Source organism: Diplotaxodon limnothrissa, linkage group LG9 (genome assembly GCF_057381915.1).
Source record: "Diplotaxodon limnothrissa isolate DT_005_m linkage group LG9, D_limnothrissa_male_GT1.1, whole genome shotgun sequence".
NCBI lineage: Eukaryota > Metazoa > Chordata > Actinopteri > Cichliformes > Cichlidae > Diplotaxodon > Diplotaxodon limnothrissa.
In genome coordinates, this window is record NC_140604.1 from 16569845 (window position 1) to 16580948 (window position 11104).

Sequence of the window (11104 nt, forward strand, 5' to 3'; positions counted from 1 at the left end):
TACACTTTACTACAAAGCTCCGATTGATAGTTGTGGATATTTATAATGCATTTCTGAAGAACTATTTATTAGCATATATAAGGGGAGCCTTATTGTAAAGTGGTACCTTTTTTTTTTTTTAAGAAATCTGTTTTTCTTATAAAAGAAAAACTCATTTAGACTGTTCACAATCCACATTGCCACTGGATACATCCTGTTTGCTTTCATACTCTGAACCCTGATTAATTATTGTTGAGGAAACAGTTTTAATTTCTTTAAGCCAAGTTGAAAACTGTCAATAATTAGCAGCAAACAACTTATATGAACGACTGCCTGAAAATCTCAGATGTAACTGCTTTGATTGCACTTCCTCTAACCAAGCCGTTCTTGCAGTTCTTGATTGATTTATCACAATGGAGCTTGAGTCGACGGTGCACTTTTCAAAGACAACTACATTATGGTGGGTCAGTTCATCACATACATATAATCATTCATGCCACAGAACCCCTGCATAGACAGCTAGTATTCCTGGAAGCACTTGGGTGACTCCCACCGTGTTGTAGGTTGAGTTACAAAGCCAGGGGGATAATTGCATCAAGAATGAAGGTGTTTCGTATAGATACTATGGCACCTGTCTCAAATACAGGCAGCTCAGCAGCTGGAGGAACAGAAGGCCTTGATATGAAAAGAAAGTAGATGTTCTTCAGTTGGCTGACCCCAAAGCTTGAGCCAAATTATTTACAATAAAAGCTCCATGTCATATCTGTTTAACATTCAGGATAGGAGTTACATGGTGCTATGGTGCTGAATGTCAATTGGAAAGACATTCTGTTCTGAGCTTGAGAGCAACGAGGAAAATGCTGGCAAAAGTTGTGACAAATATGAAATGCAATAGAAGGCAGCAGATGTAGTACTTTCACAGGGCATTAAGGTGCCAAAATGAAATGTCTTGACTTTTGTTGTCAAGATACACCAAATGTTATTTTATCAAATCATCTGGCAATGATATTTCACTTGAGCTAGTCAACCTTGAAAAGGCTTCTTTATCAGCCATAAGTTTCAGCACATGATCACGCATACGGGCAAAACATTTCAAAAAAAGACATCGTCATCATGTTGTTTCCTTCATTCACTCAACTGATTCATTCGTGATTCATGTATATATTCATATCTCCTTGATATACAGTGGACTAGCCAAAGACAGGGGAGGGGGGGACAGAAAGAGAAAAGCAAGACAGAGAGAGACAGAAGGAGAGAAGGATTATGTTCTCTAAGCCAAGCAAGTCAAGCAGCAAGTGAGTCCCATGATAACATATAGAGCAACGACCTTGGGGCTTTAAGCTGTTGGCCCACGCTCCAAAAAACTTCTATCTGACAAGAAGAAAGCAAAGCTGGGAATAAATAAATATAATCTACTATTATTGGAGTATTATGTAGAAATAAAATGAACATATTCGTGTATTATTTAACCTGATACACCCACCAGCCTTTTCATTATGCACACCTGTTCAACTGCTCATTAAAACAAATGTCTAATAAGCCAATCACATGGCAGCAGCTTAGTACATATACACACTTAGACGTGGTCAAATGGCTTGCATCAAACTGAGCATCAGGACAGGCGAGAAAGGTGATTGAAGTGAGTTTGAAAGCAGCATGGTTGTCAGTGCTAGACATGCCAGTCTCAGTATTTTACAAACTGCTGATCTATTAGGATTTTCCCCACATGATCATCTTTAGGGTTTACAGAGAATGGTTTAAAAAAGAAAAGAAAAGAAAATATCCAGTGAGCATCCTTTAAAAATCACAGCCTTTCTCACTACTTTTGCTGACCTTTATGACAACATCATCCCACCTTCTGATTGCTGCTTCCAGCAACTGGTTTCTTGAACATAACAATGAGCTCACAGTACTCAGATTGTCTCATTAGTTACCAGATCCCAATCCAATAGAAGACCTCCGGGATGTGTTAGAACAGGAGATTGATATCATGGATTTACAGCTAACAAATCTGCAGCAACTGTGTGATGCTATGATGTCAATATGCACTAAGATTTCTGAAAAATTTTGTGTGGACCTTGTTGAGTTTATTCCAGAAAGAAATGGGGCAGTTTTAAAGGCAAAGAGCATCCAACTTGTTCTAGTAGGTACTCCTAATGAAGTAGTTAGTGAGTGTATTTCTGCAATAGTTTAAAATTAGCCTTTGTGCAACTGTGAAACTACTACAGTCTGAGGTATTCCCCAAATGACTAACAAGTGTTATGGTTCGTTCGATTTAGGGAAGAGAAGAAAGCAAGCCCAGGCCGAAGTAGGTGTCAAAAAATAGTGATCTTTATTACACACTTTGCGCAGTCAGTGTGGGAAAGACAATTTGCAATACAATCCTTCGTCGACTGGACCGTCCCGTCTCCTTATATTGCCATCATGACATCACAGTTGGATCTTTACTGGAAATGATAACAATTGCCCTCCTCTTTAAAACCTTGTCCTTATATAGACATCAACTGCTACTCTTAAGAGAAAAACAAGTGTGTATTACATTGTGCATTTTGTGAAAGTATATCTATCAGAAAAACTGTCCTCAGACGACCCTCCTATTATTACTAAGTGTGTATTTGAACGTGCGTGTGTTATATAAGTGCGTGCATGTGGTTACAGGCCGGCGTACGTGCAGAACTGAACGCAGACGGGCCTGGGTCCAACAGGACTGGTGGGTCTGAGCGGTGTGACTGCACTAAAGTGCAACAACTTAAGCAGATAACAAGAATGATACAGAACCTCAATAGACAGTTAGTGTGCATTAATATTTGCTCAGAGTAACACAGATGTAATTAAAAGATTATTCTGTCAACAGATTCAACAATGGTAAATGATTAATCAATGATAACTGATTATAAGAATACAAAATAAAATATCTCCTGGTCACACAAGGCAAGGCAAGTTTATTTATATAGCACAATTCAACAGCAAGGTGATTCAAAGTGCTTTACAGAGACATTAAAAAACAAAAACAATAAAAAGCATGATTTAAAAGTAGTTAAAATATAAGTTTTGAAATTTAAGCTTAAAAGTGTGGATTTGGTGCTTTATTCAAATGCAGCTGAGAACAGGTGAGCCTTCAACCTGGATTTAAATAAACTGAGTGTTTCAGCTGATCTGAGGCTTTCTGGGAGTTTGTTCCAGATATAAGGAGCATAAAAGCTGAATGCAGCTTCTCCGTGTCTGGTTCTGACTCTGGGAACTGATAAAAGACCAGATCCAGATGACCTGAGGGATCTGGAAGGTTCATACTGGGTCAGGAGGTCACTGATGTATTTTGGTCCTAAACCATTCAGAGCTTTATAGACCAGCATCAGAACTTCAAAGTCTATTCTCTGACGGACAGGCAGGCACTGTAAAGACCTCAGAGCTGGACTGATGTGGTCCACTTTTTTGGTCTTAGTGAGGACTCGAGCATCAGAGTTCTGAATGAGCTGTAGTTGTCTGACTGATTTTTTAGGTAGACCTGTAAAGATGCTGTTACAGTAATCAAGCCTACTAAAGATGAATGCATGGACTAGTTTTTCCAGGTCCTGTTGAGACATCAGATCTTTTATCCTTGAAATATTCTTGAGGTGATAGTAAGCTGATTTTGTTATTGTCTTAATGTGTTTTTCTAAGTTTAGGTCTGCATCCATCACTACACCCAAATTTCTCACCTGGTTGGTGGTTTTTAGGTGTGTAGATTGAAGTTCTCTGGTGACCTGTAATCGTTTTTCTTTGGCACCAAAGACTGTTACTTCAGTTTTGTTTTTGTTTAGCTGGAGAAAATTGTGGCACAATCAGTCATTCATTTCCCCAATGCATTTACCAAGAGCCTGTACAGGGCCTCGGTCTCCTGGTGACATTGTGATATATATTTGTGTGTCATGTTCATAGCTATGATAGTTTATTTTGTTGTGCTTTATAATCTGTGCCAGTGGGAGCATGTAAATGTTAAACAGAAGGGCTCCCAAGATGGAACCTTGGGGAACTCCACATATGATACTTGTCTGCTCAGATGTGAAGTTACCTATTGATACAAAGTATTTCCTGTTTTCTAAGTATGTTTTGAACAATTTTAGTACAGTTCCTGAAAGACCTGCCCAGTTCTCCAGTCGTTTGAGTAATATGTTGTGGTCAACTGTATCAAATGCTGCACTGAGATCCAGTAAAACTAAGACTGACATTTTTCCATTGTCTGTATTCAGACATATGTCATTAAACACTTTGGTCAGAGCGGTTTCAGTGCTGTGGTTCTGTCTAAAACCTGACTGGAAGGCATCATAGCAGTTATTCTGTTTTAAGAAGTAACTGAGCTGTTGAGAAACTGCTGTTGTTTTTTATTTTATTTTTACTCTCCAAATGGATTGGAATGTCCTATCAGAGGCCTATATTAAGACGTGCTCCCTCTTTCTCTTACAAAGGTGTGCTACTGTTAGACCCCTTAAGCTGATGATGCTCTGTAGGTATCCTAGAAAATTGAGCCAAAGAACTAAAACCAAAAGAACTATTTTTAACCCCCAAGTGAAATGTGGTTTTTGAGATTACTGGAAGTTTGTTAAAACTATGGTGGTTTCAACAGAGTTTAGAAGAAAAAAAAAAAAGTGTGGCAGCAACGGTAACTCATTTCCATTCACAGTCTTGTTGAAACTTTTGAGCTCTAGACTCTGTAGACTCTGATACAAGACTCCTGGGTATCTATGTCATCAGTTTGGCACAGTCCAATTACAATCACTGTCTTCTTAAGACTCATTTATATTTATGTAAATTGTGTGCCATTGAAACTAAAGCTCAAGATGTGTGTGTGTTCCCAAATAAAACTTTGTATCTGATTTGGCTGTTGTACTTTAGCGATAAATTATTAAACTAAAAACAAAAAAGAAAAAAAAACTTCAGCAGACACATAAATACAAATTCAGCATAAACTTGAGATGATATCATTGATGAACAAATTAACATCCTCAGCACATTTTAGCTGTTCATTTTGATCAATGCAATTACAATAAAAAAGATTCCACACATTTTCGTACTTTTGTTGTGTGAGTATGATTCTAATCTTTAGTGAGCCCTTGCTTGTTCTGCTCTGGGCAGCACTGGCTGGTGAAGAGAACATACTGTATCGACAGAACAGAACAAAAGTTTTTAGAGTGAAGTTATTTGGATTCCGTTTTTGGAGCTGAGGACAGCAGATGGTGAATGGAAAAGGTAAAAAGAATATAAAGAAGTGTAAATAACAATACAGCTCTAGTTTGTTGAGCAGAACACAAAGTAACAAGATTGAGAGATGGCATAGAAATAGAAGGTCACAGTTTACCTACCTATTTCCTCAAAATGTTCAAATACTGGATCTAATAATGACTGTGCAATATCAAAAAATAAAATCAGAGTTAGACTCTAATCAAAACACACTGAGTTACTCTATATATGAAAGAATACATATAACAAAAGGGCTTACAAATATTTGCTCAGGGAGGAATTAATTCAGTGTTTATTTAAAAAAATGGGAGGAAAAGGGCAGCTTTTTTAAAATTTTTATTTTATTACCTCTTGAAGATTCAAGTCTGTCTTATCTCAAAGCCATGGTTTATTCACCAGACACTGAAGTGTGCAGTATTTTGTCATGTTTCTCAGGTCTTTGTCTGAATTTCTACGAACATTATTGCTAAGGATTGTCTTATTGCATTGGAGTCACACTGGGTTAAATATGTACACTTGGGTTTTAAGGGGTATTTATTATTTTCTTCTTTTTTTTAGGTTGTATGGAAGCCCCAAACGCAATTTCATTGTTCTTGACAATGACAATAAATAAATAAATAAATAAATAAATAAATACAGCAGTCAAGTTAAACCAAAAGTGTGAGACAGAATCAAGATAGGTAGTAAGTCGAGGATATCAGTGAAGCGTTTTGGTGACAAATGGATAAAACTAAAGCTAAACCAAATCCCAGATTCACCGAGCGCTGACTTAAGTAAATCAAAGAGCAAATTGAACAATAATCAACTTCCGAATGACGAACTTGAGTTTTGAGGCATAGTTTTTGCTAGTTTTTTTACTTTAGCTTTACAAAATAAAATATCACAAACTCTCTCATTAGTATTCTCTGTTGGTAGAAGTGAATTGACTCAAATCCAAACTCAGCCACATGACTATGAGGTTTCACCATCTTATTTACATAAATACTGCTAATTTTGAAAATGATTTCCTATAATAAAATGGTAATGTGTGCATTGGACCATAAAATATATTGTCACGAGGCATGCAGCTCCTAAGAAATAAAATCTTGCGTCAGCACAATAAATAACTGCCACTTCTTGTGAACTCACAGCTTGATCCACGGGGTTTGTTTGCTGCACTGGGATAACACTTTTCCGATTTTCCCATTACCCTATGCAAAATTTAGCCATTAGCAGTAACCACAATTCATTCAGTGCAACATATGAAAGGGACTGTTGTAGTTCATTAGCATAATATAGACACTCATCATGCATCAATCTGCACCCATTAACACCCCCCCACAGCCCGAGCCCATCCCACCAGTCCAAGGTACTTACCCCTCCCACCTCACAACAATTAAGTGACCGCTCTGCTCTTGCGGTTTGAAGCTGGGATGTAACAGCAGATGGCAGAAGGAGGGAGAGGAGTATGACCCAGCATATTGATGAAAATAAACCGAATATAAGCGTGAGCGAGGTATTGGCAGAGAAACAGAGTTAAAGGTGAGGACAACATTGAAATTGGGGCTCCGTCCAACACCAATCGACATCAAAGCATATAGCTTAACAGCCTCGGCTTGATTTTACATTATTTGATTAACTTGATTTAATTTGTTAATCTATATGTGCAGTCTCACTCCATATCAGTTACATTCCTATCACATCTGGCCATCCACTGGCATCAGGGCCTTGTGAGAGACATCGCCGCGTACGCAGATGAAATTCAATAATACAGTTTTAGGGCTCGAGCAGGATCTAATTTCATGCTAAGCCACTCATATAATTGTTGTATAAGCGATTGTAATTTCAAAAGTACTATTATGCTTTCTTTTTAAATCAATGGCTTACAGAAAAGAAAAGAAAAGAAAAAAAAACATGAAAACCCTCTAAAACAGGGGTGCCAAGTCAAAGGTCCAGGGGCTAATGTTACAACTTTTTCTATGTTTAAAGACCCCGCCCAATTGACATTCATACAACACAAGATTAATTAAGTAATATATTTAACTGTTAGAGAGGTTCCTGTTTTTCCATCTACCTTTTTTTGTTTATTTTAAAGGACATGTTTTATTCATCCATCCATTCTCTTCCACATATCCCTTTCAGGGTCGCGAGGAGGCTGGAGCCTATCCCAGCTGTCTTAGGGCCAGAGGCAGGGTACACCCTGGACAGGTCGTCAGTCTGTCGCAGGGCTAACACATAAAAACAGACAAAAACTCACATTCACACCTATCGGCAACTTAGAATCACCAATTAACCTAACCCGACTAATTGCATGTCTTTGTACTGGGGGAGGAAGCCGGGGTACTCAGGAACTTCTTGCTGTGAGGCAGCAGTGCTAACCACCATGCCACCGTCCTGCTGACATATTTTAGATATTTTATAATTACAGGACACTACATGCATTGCAGTCCCAGAACTTTTTCAGTAATTTTACACATTTATCATGTAGTTTCACTAGTCCATCCAACTTAAGATCAAAATAGGCTGTATGTGGCCTACTATATAAAATACATTTAAAATCCCTGCTCTAAGACATTCTGATTCAATGCAAGTTTTTTTTAAAAACACAAAACAAATATAGTATACTGAATATTTGTTATACTCGGGCTGGCGTTGTTCTTTTTCATTCCCTGCATTATATCACTGCCTGTTTATTGTTTACTGTACCCTTAGTTCTATGAGCAGAGATGGATTCCTCAAACAAGAATCCAGGATTCTTTGATGGCACAATGCTGATGTGAAAGCAGCAGCCTGTCGGCAGCACAACACCCGCAGCAGTCTTCTGTCAGTGCCTACACTGGATCAGTCACACTGAATGAGTTCAGCCACAGTGCTTATGTGCACTCAGAAGCTTTCTGACGGAGCTTAGGGCCCACTATGAAATCATGTCATGAATGTCAGTGTCATTCTTTTAATTTAGAGAACCTGGTCCTTGTCCTTCAAATCAAAGGGACCTAAGGATCTCCTTTTACTTATAGAACTGGTGCACACTTTCATCATTACTACTATATCTTTGTCTGCTGTGGTAAGATTTTATAGACAGACTGAACAGTTCAACCTTATGCAGGTAGAAGAGGACCCAAAATGCTTTGATACTTTACTAATTTGACAGTCACAAAAGATCACAATCCATTTTTCCCTATTAAATATTCATGAAAGGTAAAAAGTCCACTGTTCAGTGAAGCATAGAGAATGAAAATTTCCAGTCTTGTGATGGAGTCACATCTGCTTCAAAGCCAGTCAGGATCTTAACCCTCTAAACCACTAATGCTTGGGAGTCATTAACAAGTTATTACATGAGTCAACATCAATCTTTGATTTATTTATATTTTAAGAAACTACTACCTGGAAAAACTGCTTGATGCTGGGATATCTGGCCAACGCCGATGCCGGTGTTTAGAGCGGAAAAAGCAAATTCTTTATTATTGTATGAGCTGAAAACCTAGATGGAAGTCTTCATAAGCAGCCAAGCAAGAACCTGGGCCTTTATTCAGACAGTACTGTTTACCAGCAATAGGACAGTGGGCACTATCAGCAGGAATAATGGACAAACTGTGGATTCTTGACCTGCACTGACAAGCAAATATTTTATCCCTGTTGAGTCAGGAAATTTTAGTCATCTATACATCTAAGCTTTAGCATTTACAGTTATATAGCACACCGTATATTACTAATGTTTTGTTATTACTAATATTTTTCCTCCTTCAATTTTAAATTCTGTTAGTAAGACAAAAACAGTATTTATATGAATACAACACACATGTTTAAATAGGCATTTTATAATATACCAATGTCCAGTAAAGTTATCTACCCATATAACACTATTGTTTTGTTTTTATGTTTTTGTTGTGTGAAGAAGTCAGTTATACAGACAAGTGACTAATGTCACCTGGAGACTGGTTTCCTTCACTTCGCATGTGTGTGTTTAAAAACAGACGTACTACAGTTAACACGAGGAAGGACCAAAATACCAGGAACCTTCCTGAGGGAAGGAAGGAAGGAAGAAAGAAAGGTATGATGGCGTGTATATCTATAGTGCTACGACTTGAGCAAAGATTTTTGTTGTATTTTTCTGAAATGTATGGGTGAAAACAGCACTCACATTAGATTACAATAACCTTGTGCGAGCATAAACAATAAACTGACCTTAGAACAAGAAGTGCACATATTACTGCGCACTGTTTTTTTGAACTGTAGGAATTGTGACAGCTTAGCCATGTGAAAACAGAACCTATTGTCCCTGCTGCCACTCTGAAAAGGATAATACCTGTAGTATAACTAATAGCTTGAACTAATTAAATAATTATCCATATAGTAATTGAAAGAAATACCATTCAAATATTCATATAAACAACCATGTTGTGAAAATTGTGAAAAGCAAGGGCTAGAAAGAAAAGGGGCTATTTTCTGGTCAAAGGCTTTTAGAAAATATTTGTAGATGAACTTTATCAAGACTTGTGTTTACTCCAGTGATCCAAGTGGCCATCTATTTCACTGAGTCATGCTGAAGAGCCCTTCACCAAGCAAGTGAGCAGGTTTCTCCTCATTTATATTACATACTCTGCACAAGGACATCATCTTAAATCAAGGAAATGCAAATGTGATAATCCATGAAAGCGAGTAGGGTTTTTAATAGCGCAGACAATTTATACATAAAAAAACTATCCAGTGATGAATTATAGTATATATTGCTAAAAAAGTAAATGTTTTATAGCTACATCAACAAGGACATAATGTTTTTGCATGTTTGTACACTGAATTCTACTCCTGTGAAATGTAGTTGAGGTTGAATCTAAGTTAATTATAAAAGTGTTGCCAATCTGCACACCAAGGTATTCAGCAACATCAAAGCAAATCCAAACCCCACCTACACCCATTTCAGATGGGTTACAAAGCAGTCTTGCAATGCAGGAGTAAGCAGTTCCTCTGTTTCAAAGTCAGATTATGTTAAGATGAGGTTTTGGCTGTCTGGAAACCTCAGCAAGAACAAAATATGTCTTGTGAAGAACACTATAATACTGCACAATTCCATTCTGCTAGTTGACACTAGAAATAGTAGCTTGTTAAAATAATTATTCATATTTATTCTTCTGCAAAACCAGTTCAATGTGAGGTCTACCATGTACACAACAGCAACTCTCTCCCCTTTCTTTCTCTGTGTAAACAAGCTGGAAAGGGACGTGGGGGGGTCATACAAATACTCACCTGCAAGGAAAGTCTTCTGCTGCTATCACTGCCAACTCACGGCAAACCAATCTGATGTTGTGTGTGCCCACTATCACGCTCGACGCAAAGTGGCACAACTTTCAACATTATTTAAATTAGAGTCGATTACTGGGGACGTGATTAATAGTATCAGATGCCTCTTTTTAACCTTAAACTGTTAACTCTATCTATTCACATCATAGTCTATTCAACTACTCCAGATTCATGTGAAGTCTTAAAAACTGTGACGGAAAAAAAGGCGGACATGTGGTTAATAAACCACATGTAATTATCACAAGTCTCCGTTTACTCCCAACGCATTAAGCGTTCTTCACATACATCAAAATAACGCACATACACAAATGTTTTCATATGCAGACAGCAGTAAAAACTAACAGTCACTGGTAAGGAAGACACAGTGGCTACTGTGGAGTTAACTTTTTTGAGTGTTTGCTTAGGAATATGTTTTTTTCCCCATTTAATTAGCTTAGGAATGATTTGCATAGAACATCCCTACATTGCTGAAAACACTGACATCAAACAGGTGCTAGCATGAAGATCATTAGGGGCCAGAGGACCCGCATGCACAATAGATTTAAAAACCACCCACAAGATTAAAGCTTGTCTACAGAGGACTAATGATCGCCATAATTTGAAAAATTTACTCATGATAGGTTGACTGTTA